We start from the raw sequence: 14041 nt of genomic DNA, 5'->3' as shown, positions 1-14041 counted from the left end.
GATCCCCTGGAGGAGGGCATGGCAACCCACTCCAGTATTCTTGCCTAGAGAATCCCATGGACAGAGGAGCCTAGCAGGCTACAGTCCATGGGGTAGCCAAGAGTTGGACATGACGAAGGCGACTTAGCACGCACACATGCACGTGAGCAGCTAACATCTCAAACCAAAGAAACACCTGCAGAGGTGGGAGTTTTTTGGTCTGTGGTGGGAGTTAAAAAAATCACCAAATGTCAGAATGAGAAGAGATCTTGGAGGTCTTCCAAAGCAACTCTCTCAATTGACAGATGAAGAGACCAAGGTTCAGAGAAGTTATCTGCTGGAAGGTCACATAGTATGTAATGGGGGCAAATTTGAGGGCACAGTCCAACTCCCATTTCTTTATTCAATCACTCAGTCAGCAAATCCTTATTGGGCATTTACTATTACATGCCAGGTACTAACTGGGCAAGGGGGTCCCAAATAAGGTGGGATCTTTGTCCCAAGTCAACCCCAGCCTAGCGGGAAAGAAAATTGCAGTACAGTGGGGTCAGTGATTCAGCAGAAGTAGCATTCACAGCTTGGACATGTGGAGGAGAAAGAGAGAAATTCTGAGGAAAACTTGGCAGAGCAATTTTCTGATTACACCAAGGGTTTCTCTCCATAACTCTCACCAAAGTGGAGACCTAGACACCAGACAGAAACTCAGAGCTACTCCAGGATGACCAGAGAAATTATTGTCTAAAATAATAACAGTGGTAGGTAGTGAAAGGGGGCATTTTTAATAGTTGTACCTGGGCAGCCATTATATATTACATCTTTGGACTATCCTAGGCGAACCTGGACACACGTCCTTCCTAACTCTGGGGTGGCACCTCTTGGACCCCCATCCTGCAGGCCCTCTGTCATGCTTGAGACTGATTTACCAGCAATACAAACTTGCCTGCCGGCCTCTAAGGGTGGCCCAAAAGCTGATAAACCAATCCTCTTGCCCTCCACCCTCCACCCCAGGCAGGGGATTTACTTTTCTTCTCTTTGCCCTTCGTGCCCTGCAGAGGGGGTACAGGGATGATTCTGTGAGGACTATGGAGCTGTGCTTGTTCAGGCTGTCTCCTGCAGGAAAAGAGAAGCACCATGGACTCTTCCAGAGAACACTGGGGCTGGGCTTGAGTTTGGTGTTTGCTTACCTTAAAGGGAAGGTGTTGGGTCCAAGGAAGGAACTTCCATATCTAAAAGCCCACAATTCTATGGTGGTCCCACTCTGCACAGATACTGAGTGACGAGATTGATGGTCTCACCCTTGCATCATCAGGGTGTGAGTGAGATTTGAGATTGTACCAAAATCTGTACCCCTTGGAGCAGGTCTGATCTGAAAGAAGTGAGCAGGACTCCATGTTTAGAAATGGCAAAAATCCAAGACTAACCCATAGTGAGTTACACGTGGCCCCTTTCTGGGTCCTCTCTGCTTGCACCTCCCTTTACAAGAAGGGTCCACATCTGAGTCTTCGCACACCACCCTCTATGCCCCTTCTTCTAGCTCATTTCTCCAAGCCTCCCCAAGGCCCATCGTGGGCCCTCTTTGACTATGGGAAAACCTCTACACTGGCCTTGACACAATGGTGATTTCTTCCTCTCCAGCAAATTCCATTAGAAGGGAGAGAAGAAAAGTGAGGACCCTAGCAGCATATTCCTCTGGATCACACAGATGTCAGTTTCATCCGTATCTCTCTCTGTTTTTGTGCCTCCCAGCTCTCTCTCTTGTCAAATGTTCTTAGGCATTAAATCTGTCCAGTAACTTGAGGTCTGGTATATTGCACTTTTTGATTGAAACCAATGAAATCAGGAATGCCCCTGAGGTCCAGTGGTTAGGACTCTGTACTTTCACTGCTAGAAATTTGAATTCAGCAGGTCAGAGTCTTTCTTTCTTTTGTAATGTAGTGAACAGCCTACTTTCTTAACATAGTCTATATAGGCTCCTGTTTCTTCTCCACCTGTAATAGTTTTCTATATGTGTTTATAATCTCTTATCTGTACCCTTGGGGCCAGATAATATGGTGCATATACCATTTTTTTTTTTTTTTTTTTTACCACACAGGGTCTGCGCCAGCACTCCATTTGTAAATACTTTGCTAATTTGGCAGAAAAAATATAGTATTAATCACCCTAAGTGGGATAGAAATCATGAATAGCTTCACATCATTTTAATAGGCTTTGATGCCAAGTGGTTTTTTGCTTGTTTCTTTAAGATTTTGGAGCATTTCAGAATTTTGGATGAGGGGTTGTGAACATGCACCTGTCTTTCTCCTCCTTGTGGCTGTAACAACCATCCTTCTTAGCAGGCTTCATACCCCACTTGCTGATTCCTTTTAATCACTTACAAGGCACACTGCACTAAAGCAGTTTGTCTAAGGATGGCCAACTGAACACATTGGGTGTGAAGCCCCATGTGGAAGTGGAGGGAAGTAAAACGGGAAATTTGGGTCTGTGGCTTTTGTCAAAGGAGGAAACAAACCCCTTAGCCCTCAGGAGGAGGTTGTGGCTGAACTTTACCCCAGATAAACTGGAGCACCTTCTATAGGGGAGGCCTCAGCTCTTTTCTCCAAGCCTTTCTTCTAGCAACTGTTGCATCTTAACTAGACCTTCTGATACTCCGAAAGGATTCCAACTGTTGGATTTGCAAGCCTCTGAGCAGGCTATGGGAACCGAGAGCTTTGGGGACCCTTCTCAGGTCATTCTGCATGAACCTCTAACTTCTTGGCCTAAGTATGGACAATCCTGTGAAGAGAGAAGGTAACTTTCACAATGCTGTGTGGGTGGCTCTGGCCTGAGGGTCTTGTAGGATCTAGAGACATGAGTCATGGTTGGGCTCTGCCCTCAGGAGATCAGGTAACTCAACAGCTTAAGGGCACAGAGCTCCTTGAGAGTGGAATTTGGGGCCAGAGTTCAGACTTCCTCCTTACCATGGGAGGCTCAGTCCCAGCTGTGGATGCAGCCACACATTCTATCCCCTCCTACTTCCTCCAGGCACCGCCAGGCTTCTAGGACAGAGTTCTGAGTGACAGCTCATTAGATGCAGAGAGCCTGTGGAAGTTCAAACTTTAGAACAATCTGTCTGACTTTGTCTGGAGCCAGGCTGGTCAGCAATGGCCAGAGAACAAAGGGCTCTGCAGGAGAAAACAAAATGCCACTATAATAGTGTACTTTAAAGTCAGGTGTAATGGATCAGGGCCAAATCCTGCCCCCTCAACCCCACCCTTCAGCCCACCAAGGTCTGCTCCTCGGCCTGCCTTCCAGATTTCCTTACAAGGCTCCATGCTACTGGCATGCTGCTACATGTCTGCCCTACTCTGACTGCTGTGTGTATTCTCTTGGGGGGATGTAGGCACTGCCAAAGGGATGTGTGCTTGGCAGGTTCTCTCTTCCCAGACTGAGGCACTCCCTGCAGTCTGAGGTTCCATGGGGGCTCAGGCTTGCCTTTACTCAGTGCTTTCAGGAGGGAGTCACTGAGCCATGGCTTCCCTGGATCTGGAGGGAGAAGAGGGAAGAACAGAGGGATCTGGATCTGGAACAGGGCAAAGGGGGAAGTAAAGAGGGTAGAGAGGTTAATAGAGAACACTCAGTTTCTGTGGCACTGGGTTGCTGGCCTCATTTCAGGGAGCTCCCCCCCAGAGCAGTAGGAGCTTCTGGGCTGTGGCACTGTCCCGCCCTGGCCTGTGGTCATGCCACCTGTTTCACAGGCCAGCTTGTAATATTAGGGTTGATTGCAGTCACCACTGGGCGCCCTGATTAATTCACTCTGCACGGTTGCTTATAAGTGTATGCAAATATATGCAAATAAGAACAACATCTGGACTATCCCAAGAGTCTTAGTGTTATTTTTGTTCAGGTTCCTGGGCTGGAAATGTGGGGTTCACGTGGGGTTCATGTGGGCTGGGGGCATTTAAAGGACAGAACTGTTTCCTTTTTAAAACAGTCCATTCTCACTCTACTTCCTTTTCTTCTTTCTATTAGAAATTCAGCCTTAGACTTCGTGAGGGAAAGGAGAAATGTGAACCCAAACCCAAAATTAAAAGTCCAGAAAAAAAAGCCCAAGTTTTCATGGGAATGGGTACAGCCTGGAAGCACTGTCTCTCCATTAAATAAATAGGGTCATAATATTGTCATATTACTTTTGAATAACATCATAATCATTTTGGAATTAAAACAAAGTTTATACTCAGCTATTTGAGTCTCTAAATTATGTGCTGAGAATGTAGATTGTAACTGAAAGTGGATTAAACCACAGGTTTGCTGCAGCCCTGGCTGGGTAGTTACTGAAGAGGTATTTAACATGTAAATCTTATCCTGTTTTTAATGAGCAGTAGCTCTGAAAGACACAGATGCTGAGTTACAGGGACACTGATGGTTCTGGGAGGTCATAGAGGAGACTCAGGCGACTGGCCTATCATACCCCTGCTGCTCCTTCCCTTTTCTGGGAAAGGGAAGGGAAACTAACATTTTCTGAGCATCTATATGATTGACACCAGGCTAAGGACGAGCATGTGCGTCATCTCATTTTTAATCCCCAGTTTTTAAAAACAGATGAAGAAACTAGGATGCAAAAATGTTAAGTAACTTAAAAGGGACAAAGCAGGATTTCTTCCTTTCTGAGATTCCAAACCCCACCCTTCTTTTACTAACTAGCTACTTCCCTAAAACTGCCTATAGCAGAGGAAGCTTCTGCTTTACTGGCAAGCCCAACCAGGAAGACTGGTGGCTATCCTCATAATCTCTGGCAAGGCTAGGGGCAAATATCTGCTGCCTCCAGAGGCTATATCTTGCACAACCACTTGTATAGGTTGATAAATGAGCTCTAGGCCACCCTGGCTTCCATTTCACTCTGATAGGCTGACCTCCATACCAAGTTCTCTTTCTGTCTGAGAAGTAGTCTTGGACTTCGGAAGCATCAAAGATCCACCAGATCAGGCAAGGTGTACATGCAGCGTACATGCAGCCAACAGGCTACATGCTGGAACAATCTGGATCAGGCTTCTGTGGTGTACGATTGGGGCTGAAGAAGGATTTTTCTGGTTCCATGAATAAGGTAAGGATTTGAATGACGTGAGACCCTCTGAGTTCAAGGCAGACGCCTGCTAGTCCTCCAGAGGGAATTAACACAGGTGATTAAAAATGAACATCAGGTTCAAACTTGCAGTGTCTGTTCCCCGGGATGGCAGTCACCCTAAGGGAAGGGGGCAGGACACATTGTCCCACACCCACTAGCTCAACCTCAGGTTAGGGAAGTGGTTCTGTTTTCTCTTGTTTTTCTCTTCTTGTAGGGCATATTTGGGAGGAGGGGGCATAGATGGAAAAGGGGCATTTTAGGACTTTATCTACAACCTGCATTAGTAAATTTATTAATTTTAAAGGCTGAGTCTTCTTTTCTCCTTTTTAATACAATTTGGAGTTGTAGCTCCAAATTTCAGATGTCTGTTTGAATAACCTAGAGTTTTACAAAATTCCAAGGCCTGGATCCCCTCCCTAGAGGGGATGGTCTGAGGGGAAGCATGCATGCGTTGTGTCTCACTCCCTGTGATCCCATGGTCTGTAGCCCATTAAGTTCCTCTGTCCATGGGATTTCCGAGGCAAGAATATTGGAGCGGGTTGCCATGCCCTCCTCCAGGGGATCTTCCTGACCCAGGGATCAGATCTGCATCTCCTGCATCGGCAGACAGGTTCTTTACCACTAGCACTATCTGGGATGCCCAGGTGAGCAGAGGCGTAGGGGTTTTTTCAAGCTCCCCAGGTAATCCTACCATTGAAAACCACTGCATCCAAATCACCTGGAGGCTTTATTAAACCCCAGACTGCTGGGCCCACACTCTGAGTTTCTGAGTCAGTGAGTCTGAGAAGATCAAGAATTATTAGCTGGGCTTCCCTGGTGGCTCAGTGGTAAAAAATCCACCTGCTAAAGTAGGAGACACAGTTTTGATCCCTGATCCGGAAAGATCCCACATGCCTCAGAGCAGCTGAGCCCATGCATCACAATTATTGAGCCAGTGCTCTATAACCCAGAAGCTGCAGTTACTGAAGCCCATGTGCCCTACAGCCTGTGATCAATAAGTGAAGCCACTGCAATGAGAAGTCCATGCATTGCTGCTATAGAGTAGTCCCCACTTGCCACAACTAGAGAAAAGCCCATGCAGCAACGAAGACCCAGCACAATCAATCAATCAATCAATATTGTTTTAAAAAAAGAATTATTAGCATTTCTAACAAGTTCCATGTGATGCTGATGCTGCTGAACCAGAGACCATACTTTGAAAAATCACTGTTCTAGAGAGACTCGTAAGGTAAAAGCAACTATTAATAATAATAACTACTATCATGTATTGAGTACTTATTATATGTCACTTAACACTTTGGTATTAAGCATTTTACATATTATAGCCTCATTTATTCCTATAGTAGTCATATTCTATACAATGAATTTTTAGGTACCTTATATGCCGTTTTTATAATGCTACAGTTATTTTATATGTGCTAGCTTGGACTCCCTAACTGGAACATGCACCTTCTGAAAATAGGGTTGATGACTTTTTCATTCTTCTTCTGGACTTTATTTTACCGGACTATGGTTGTCACACAGTACTGAACGCATAGTAATAGCTATGATTTGTTGAGCATCTAACATGTACCAAAAGCTCTCTGCTAGATGTTTCATATAATTTATTACAATTTCTACTTCCCAACAACTACCTGAGGATGAGTGCTATAATTATCTCTATCTGACAGACAGTGGAGCTAAGTTCAGAGAGATTAATATACTCGTTCCAAATCACCAGTAGGTGCCTTTGCTGGAATTTGAATCCCCATTTGTCTGACTCCAAAGCTTTGTTCTTACCCTGTTATTTTGGCTTCTTAACTGAGTCACACCATTATCTCTGGCCACCTAATTAAATCCCAAGGAGTCCTGGTCCTCTTTTCAATGGACCCTGGGAATGACTGGAGTGGAGAAGGGGTGGGAATGAGGGTCTTGATGACTTTGAAGATGCTGGCTAGAATGGCAGGGAGGCACACTCACTGGCCCCTGTAGCTTTTATCTCCCCAAGCCAAAATACCTGCCACATAGTTGGTACACAATAAATATTTACTAGAATAGCACTGATGCTCTCTACCTTATAGTACTTGGTTATATACTGTTGGTGTTAATGTCCTCTATTTCTTCTTCTGTGTAAATTTTATCTCCTCAAAAGCCTATAACAGAGCAAAAGACAAGCAAACTAATACTAGTGATATATAGAAGTGATTATACGTGAAGTGGAATTTGTAAGGTTGCAAGGTTGGTTTAATACATAAAATCAATCAGTAACTAACTCAATATCAATAAAATAAAGAACAAAATCACATGAACATCTCAGTAGAAACAAAAAACCATTTGGTAAAATCTAAAAAATTTTCATGATAAAGACACTCAATAAACTAGGGATGAAAGGGAACTTCCTCAACCCGATAAAGGGCATCTACAAAAACCCCACAGCTAACATCACACATAATAGTGAAAGACTAAGAGCTTTTGCCCTAAGATCAGGGACATGACAAAGATGTTCACTCTTAACACTTCTTTCTTTTTTTTTTTCATTTATTTTTATTAGTTGGAGGCTAATTACTTTACAATAGACTCTTGTCACTTCTGTGCAACATTTTACTAGAAGTTCTAGCCAGGGACGTTAGGCAAGAAAAAGAAATAAAAGACATACAGACCTTGAAAAAGTAAGACTATCTTTACTCACAGATGACCTAATAGTGTACATAGAAAAGCCTGATGCCTTTAAAATAAAAAAACTATTGGACTAAATAAATGAATTCAGTAAGATTGTAGAATACAAGATCAATATAGAAAAATTAATTATATTTCAATGCCCTAGAAATGAACAATATAAAAATAAAATTAATAAAACAATTGTATTTATAGTAGCAGCAAAAAAGTAAAATACTTAGGAGTAATTTAATGTGCAGAAGCATACACTGAAAGCTGTAAGACATTGTTGAAAGAAATTTAAAAATATATAAATGAATGGAAAGATATCCCATTGTCATGAATCGATCAGAAGACTTAATATTGTTAAAATGGCCATACTTCCTAATTGATTTACAGATCAATGCAATCTCCAATCAAAATCCCAGATGGCTCTTTTGCAGAAATTGACAAATGTATCCTGAAATTCACATGGAAATATAAGAGACTAAGAATATCCAAATGATCTTGAAAAACAGGAGAAAAGTTGGAAGATTCACACCTCCCAATTTAAAAAGCTACTATACAGCAACAGTAATTCAGATAGTGTGGTAATGGAATAAACGATAGACACATACATGAAAGAAAGAGAAATACAACATAGTGACCAACACCATTCAATGGGAGAAAGAATAATCTTTTCAATAAATGATGCTGGGACCACTGTATATCCATGCATAAAAAAATGAACTTAAATCCCCTTTTGAACACTATATACAAAAGTTAATTAAAATGGAGCATAGACCTAAGTGTAAGAGCTAAAACTTACAAAACTCTTGGAAGAAAACATATGAGTAAATCATTGTGGCCTTAGGTTAGGTAATGGTTTCTTAGATATGACACCAAAAGCATAAGCAATATAGAAAGAATAGACAAATTGAACTACGTCAAAATTAAAAATGTTTGTGCTGTATATGACATCATCAAAACAAGAAGTCAAAGATAACAGAACAGGAGAAAACATATGCAAATCATATATCTGATAAGGGACTTGTATCCAAAATATATAAAGAATTCTTACAGAAAGTTAGAGTTAATTGCTCAGTCATGCAAGACTCTTTGCAACCCCACACACTGTAGCCCACCAGGCTACTCGGTCCATGGGATTTTCCAAGCAAGAATACCAGAGTGGGTTGTCATTTCCTTCTCCAGAGGATCTTCCCGATCCAGAGAGCAAACCTGGATCTCCTGCGTTACAGGAGAATTCTTTACTGTCTGAGCTACCAGGGAAGCCAGTCAATAAAAAGACACATAACCCAATTTTAAAATGGGCAAAAGATTTGAATAGATATTTCTTTAAGGAAGATATGCAAATGGCCAATAAGCTCAAAGCCCATGAAAATATATTTAACAGCATTCAGTTCAGTTCAGTTCAGTTGCTCAGTCGTGTCCGAATCTTTGTGACCCCATGAACTGCAGCAGGCCAGGCTTCCCTGTCCATCACCAACTCCCAGAGCTTGCTCAAACTCATGTCCATCAGGTCCGTGATGCCATCCAACCATCTCATCCTCATCTCCTTCTCCTCCTGCCTTCAATCTTTCCAAGCATCACGGTCTTTTCCAGTGATTCAGTTCTTCACATCAGGTGACCAAAATATTGGAGTTTCAGCTTCAGCATCAGACCTTCCAATGAAGCATTAGTTATTACTTAAATGCAAATTAAACCCACAGTGATTCTTCAAAGGATTAAACATAAATTTACCACTTGACCCAGCAATTGCACACTCCAGGTATACACTCAAAGGGATGGAAAACAGGTATTTAAACAAAAACTTCTACATGAATGTTAATAATATCAAATGGTGGATACAACTCAAATGTACATCAGCTAATGAACAGATAAACAAAATGTGACAAATTCATGCAATGGAATAGTATTCAGCCATCAAAAAGAATGAAGTACTGATACATGCTACAGCATGGATAAATCTTAGAATGACTGTAAGTGAAATAGACCAGTTACAAAAGACAACATAGTATATGATTCCATTGTTGAAGGGTCAGGAATAGGCCAATTTATAGAGACAGAAAGTAGATCAGTGGTTACTTGGTTACTTGGGCTGGGGAGTGACTGATACATGGTATCAGGGTACAGGGTTTATTTTGAGGGTAATGAAAATGTTCTTAAATTGTGAGTATTTTAAAGAAACATTAGATTGTATACTTTAAATCAGGGGTCCCCAACTTCTGGGATCTATTGCCTGATGATCTGAGGTGGAGCTGATGTAATAATAATAGAAATAAAGTACACAGTAAATGTAATGTGTTTGAATCACCTCGAAACCATCTACCCCACTACCTTGTCCTTGGAAAAATTATCCTCTGTGAAACCAGTTCCTGGTGCCAAAAAGGTTGAGAACTGTTGCTTTAAGTGGATGAATTTTGAGGTAGGTGATTATAACTCAATTATGTCTCAATAAAGTCTATTTGGCACAGGCAATGAGAAGGCAGGCAGGAAATGTGTCTTATTCCTCAAAGCCTCTGTAACACTCATATAGTTAGAGGCACACAGTATGTGTTCGATAAATATTCAATGTAAAGGAGATAATTTCTTTGCAGAGAACTAATAATGATTTCAGTCAAACCTGTTGGGGATGTGTAGAAATAGGAAGAGACCTCCCTTCATTAACAAAGAATCAAAAGAGATCAAATAAAACAAGATCTCTAAAACATAAGACTAATTTTTTTTAAATGATATTTCAAAGATAATGACACAAACTTTATTTCAAGCACAAAGAAATGGAATACAGAAGCTCTCTGCCTACAGGGAATATTTGAACAACAAACATTCAAGCAAAAACTTCCTTCCTGCAGACAAGGAAACTGGTAAACTCCAGGGATCCTTTTAGAGGAACTGCATTCTAAACCCAACATTGTTTTATTCTCCTCTTCTGGGAGCTTACCTAGTCCAAAGGCACAGTGAAGGTCATAGCCTGTGATCCTGTCTTGGAGCTGAATTAGGCTGGGAAGTAGTTTTTCCCTAAAGTCAATAAGAATTTATGCCTGGGCCTTTATACAGAGGTCAGTTTTGTATATTTTATATCCTCATTGTGAGAGCGATCAGGATGGAAAAAATCTACTCTGAAGCATCTGGGAATTTTTGATATTTTTCTCCAGTTGTGAAAACCAGGATTGACCCCAATACTTAAGTTTCTTCATCTTAAGTTTACATAGTCTCAGATGATAATGCTTAGAAGTTTGTCAAACTTGAAACAGGCTCCATAATCTGGTCTGATCTGGGGAAAGAGTTGAGGGTCTTTGGCTTCCCCCTTTATCCCTTAGAAGTTATCACATCTAGAACAGGTTCAAAATGACCCTGAATCCTTAGGAAAGAGACTGAAATGGCCCTATCGTTACCTAATTTCATGTCACAGTTTGACATTTTTTGAACAAAGTAAATCAGTGTTGGTAATTTAAGGCTGGACTGGTCCTAAAAGAACAACCTGCTATTTACTCAAATCAATGATTTCGTGTCCTAACACCTGCCAAGGAGTAAGTCAGGTTTGTGTACAGAGAACATCTGAGAGCTGGGAGAGATCCATATAGTGATCACTGGTTTAGCATAGCTACCTCTCTGGGTAAAGAGACAGAAATAACCCCACTTGTAGAGCTGTTTAAAATGTCACCCAGATGGAGGCAAATCATTTTCAAATGGGAATGATAACATTAAAAGAAGCAGCCTCTAGCCTTTTCCATTCCTTCTCTGAGACACACCAGCATTTTAGAACTGGAGACAAGTCAGTGATCTACATGAGGACTTTGGATGAATGCAGCTTAGACATATGGAAAAGAGTATCTTAGAGTGAAACAACAGATTAATTTTCATTCATTTTTATTTCAGCTTTGCTGTATTTTCTGCTTTTTGTCTTTAATGACTGGTTATGAACATAATTAAATAATATATGATTAAAAGTAAAACAACATAAAGTAAAAATAAATTTTAGAAAAGCAGTACACATCCTCCACACAGGATGTCTCCATTAAAATGCTGAGCATCTTATGAACTCATGAAGGCTGACTGCTGTGGCTGTGACCCAAGGTGAGGCCAGAGAGAGGTGACAAATGCAGAAGGAAAGCAGGGTAGGACGAGAGATTAAGGAAACAGAATCTGCATGGCAGATAGAGAAAAGGAAGTTGGCGGAGAGGGAAAGGAAGTCCAGGATGGGCAGAAGAGGAACTTTGGGGGCAAGGATCTATCCTTAGTTCCAGAAAATTCCATAACCATTTAGAGAGCGCAGCAAAGCCCAGAGCCATGTGTCTGCCTGTTTAATGGGCCTAAGACATCCTAGCTGTGTTGGCAGGCTCTATAGCCCCTTTCTCTCTGACCCACCTGAGAAGCTCAGGCAGACCAGACAGAAAGTCAGAGGTGAGGTAATGGTGGCTCCTGGGACTAGTCTCCTGCATCCAAGAGGGCTTTTTCTTTGAGCTTACAGGATCTCTGATTGTTCCTTGGCTGGGAAAGCCCCTTCAGCCTGACTTACTTTCCCCCATCCAGCAGTGTTCAGAAAAAGGGTGAGTGGTCCCAGTACATCCCTACAAACCCATCCGAGTAAAAAACCACAGTCCCTTGTCCAGACATGCACATTAGCCTGAACCTACAGGGCCAGCGCAGGAGTAAAAGATAAGGTAGTGTGCTCGATGTACGCAAGGATAGAAGCAGGAACTGAAAATGTGCCCCAGAGCTGAGGCTGGGCTGCTGGACCGCTTCCTGCGGGTGATGCAATCGCTTCTGCCCCAGGTGGTGGCGGTGGTGGGAGTGTCTGCAACTGAGAGAGGCTGGAATTTACCTCGCTAGGCTGCCTCTGGCTTGGCCTTCCAGTTCTAGGGGCACTGGGGACAGTGTGTTATTGAGGGGGAAGAGGGATGAATCTTGCCTGTGGGGAGGGGCTGGGCGTGTCTTTTGGGCAGTAGATGTAGGGGATGTGAGCACTGGCTTTCATGCCAGACAGTCGTGACCTTAAATCAGGGTTCTATTGCCTGTCTTTGGAGAAGTGACCTCAGCTTCCTTGAATGTAAAATGGCACCAATGTTGATAGATCCCTCTTGGGATTGTTTAGGATTAAATGAACTGTGCCTGGCATTCAGTAGGTGCTCAACAGGTGAGAATTGTTTTGATTAGCGCCCAGGGACCTCAGGCAGGACTGGGATAATAAGAGGTTGGTGCTGCCCCAAAGTCCTAATCCCTACCCAGCCCGCCTGTTTACCTAAATTATGCCACCTCTGAATCTGTCGGAACAAAGATGTAAATGTGAGTGCTGGAAGGTCACTTGTTGATGGCAGAGCTGGAAACTGAATTCTTTCTACTTGGCCTGATAATAGTGGGGCATCGGGCATCTCCCGGATACTCTGTATGGAAAGGCAAGACCACTTTTAGGGATGCTCAGCCTTCCTGGAAAGGCCAATTTCCCTTACCTCGTGGTTTTGCAGCTCTTCCTGCCATACCCCCAGTTTCTCTTTGAGCTTGTGTGTAGGTGTGCAGATGAGGGTTCATGTTTGGGATGAAAGGGTGAGGATATATTCAATGATCCCCGCAGGGATTTATCTGCACCTCCAGCTCTTGGCATGGAGCCTAGCACGTGGCAGGTGCTGAGCAAATGCCTGGTGAACTCACACGTGGGGAAGTGAACGCCTGGCTCGTTTTCAGATAGTGGCCCTCTCCCACTCCAGGACAGCGGGGGGGTTGAGCGTTTGGCTGAGAAACAGCTGATCCAATTCATTTCTTGGCCCAGCACCTCTTGAACACCAGATTAAAAAACTGAGAGGCTCTGAGCTTGGAAAGCACAGGTCCCCGGCGCTTCTGGTGGCAGGTTTCCTTGATAGCAATTGATTGTACTCTGGCCTCAGTTGGAAATTTCTGAGATGTTCATGCCAGTCCCAAGGAGACGTATGTACTAATGTACTGATGTAACTTTGCCCAGAAAAGAGGATGCATCGTGGGAGGAGTAGTGTGAAAGGAAGAGTATTTTGATTGGATTTCTTCATTCCTTGGCAGGATAAAGCCAACTTTTTTCCCCATGGGCTGAGTAGGCTGAGTGCTGGACTGGGCAAGAGGCAAGAACACTTCCTGAGGGCCATGCTTATAGTTTTTCTGTAAATTTGTCTCCATAAGCTTAGTAAATTCCGTCATGTGCCAGATCTGGAGGAGGGTAGTCTGAGGGTATCAAGATGTTGATGGCATCAGCTGTGCCTCTTAGGGGGAGGCTCTGCTGGTGAGAAGAAACATGTAAGCCAAGACGATGTAGATAGGGCATTCACGGAAAATCTTCCACTGCAGCTTTTTTCCCCACTC

This window comes from Muntiacus reevesi, chromosome 7 (assembly GCF_963930625.1).
Source record: "Muntiacus reevesi chromosome 7, mMunRee1.1, whole genome shotgun sequence".
NCBI classification, from domain to species: Eukaryota; Metazoa; Chordata; class Mammalia; order Artiodactyla; family Cervidae; genus Muntiacus; species Muntiacus reevesi.
This window is presented reverse-complemented; position numbering follows the sequence as displayed.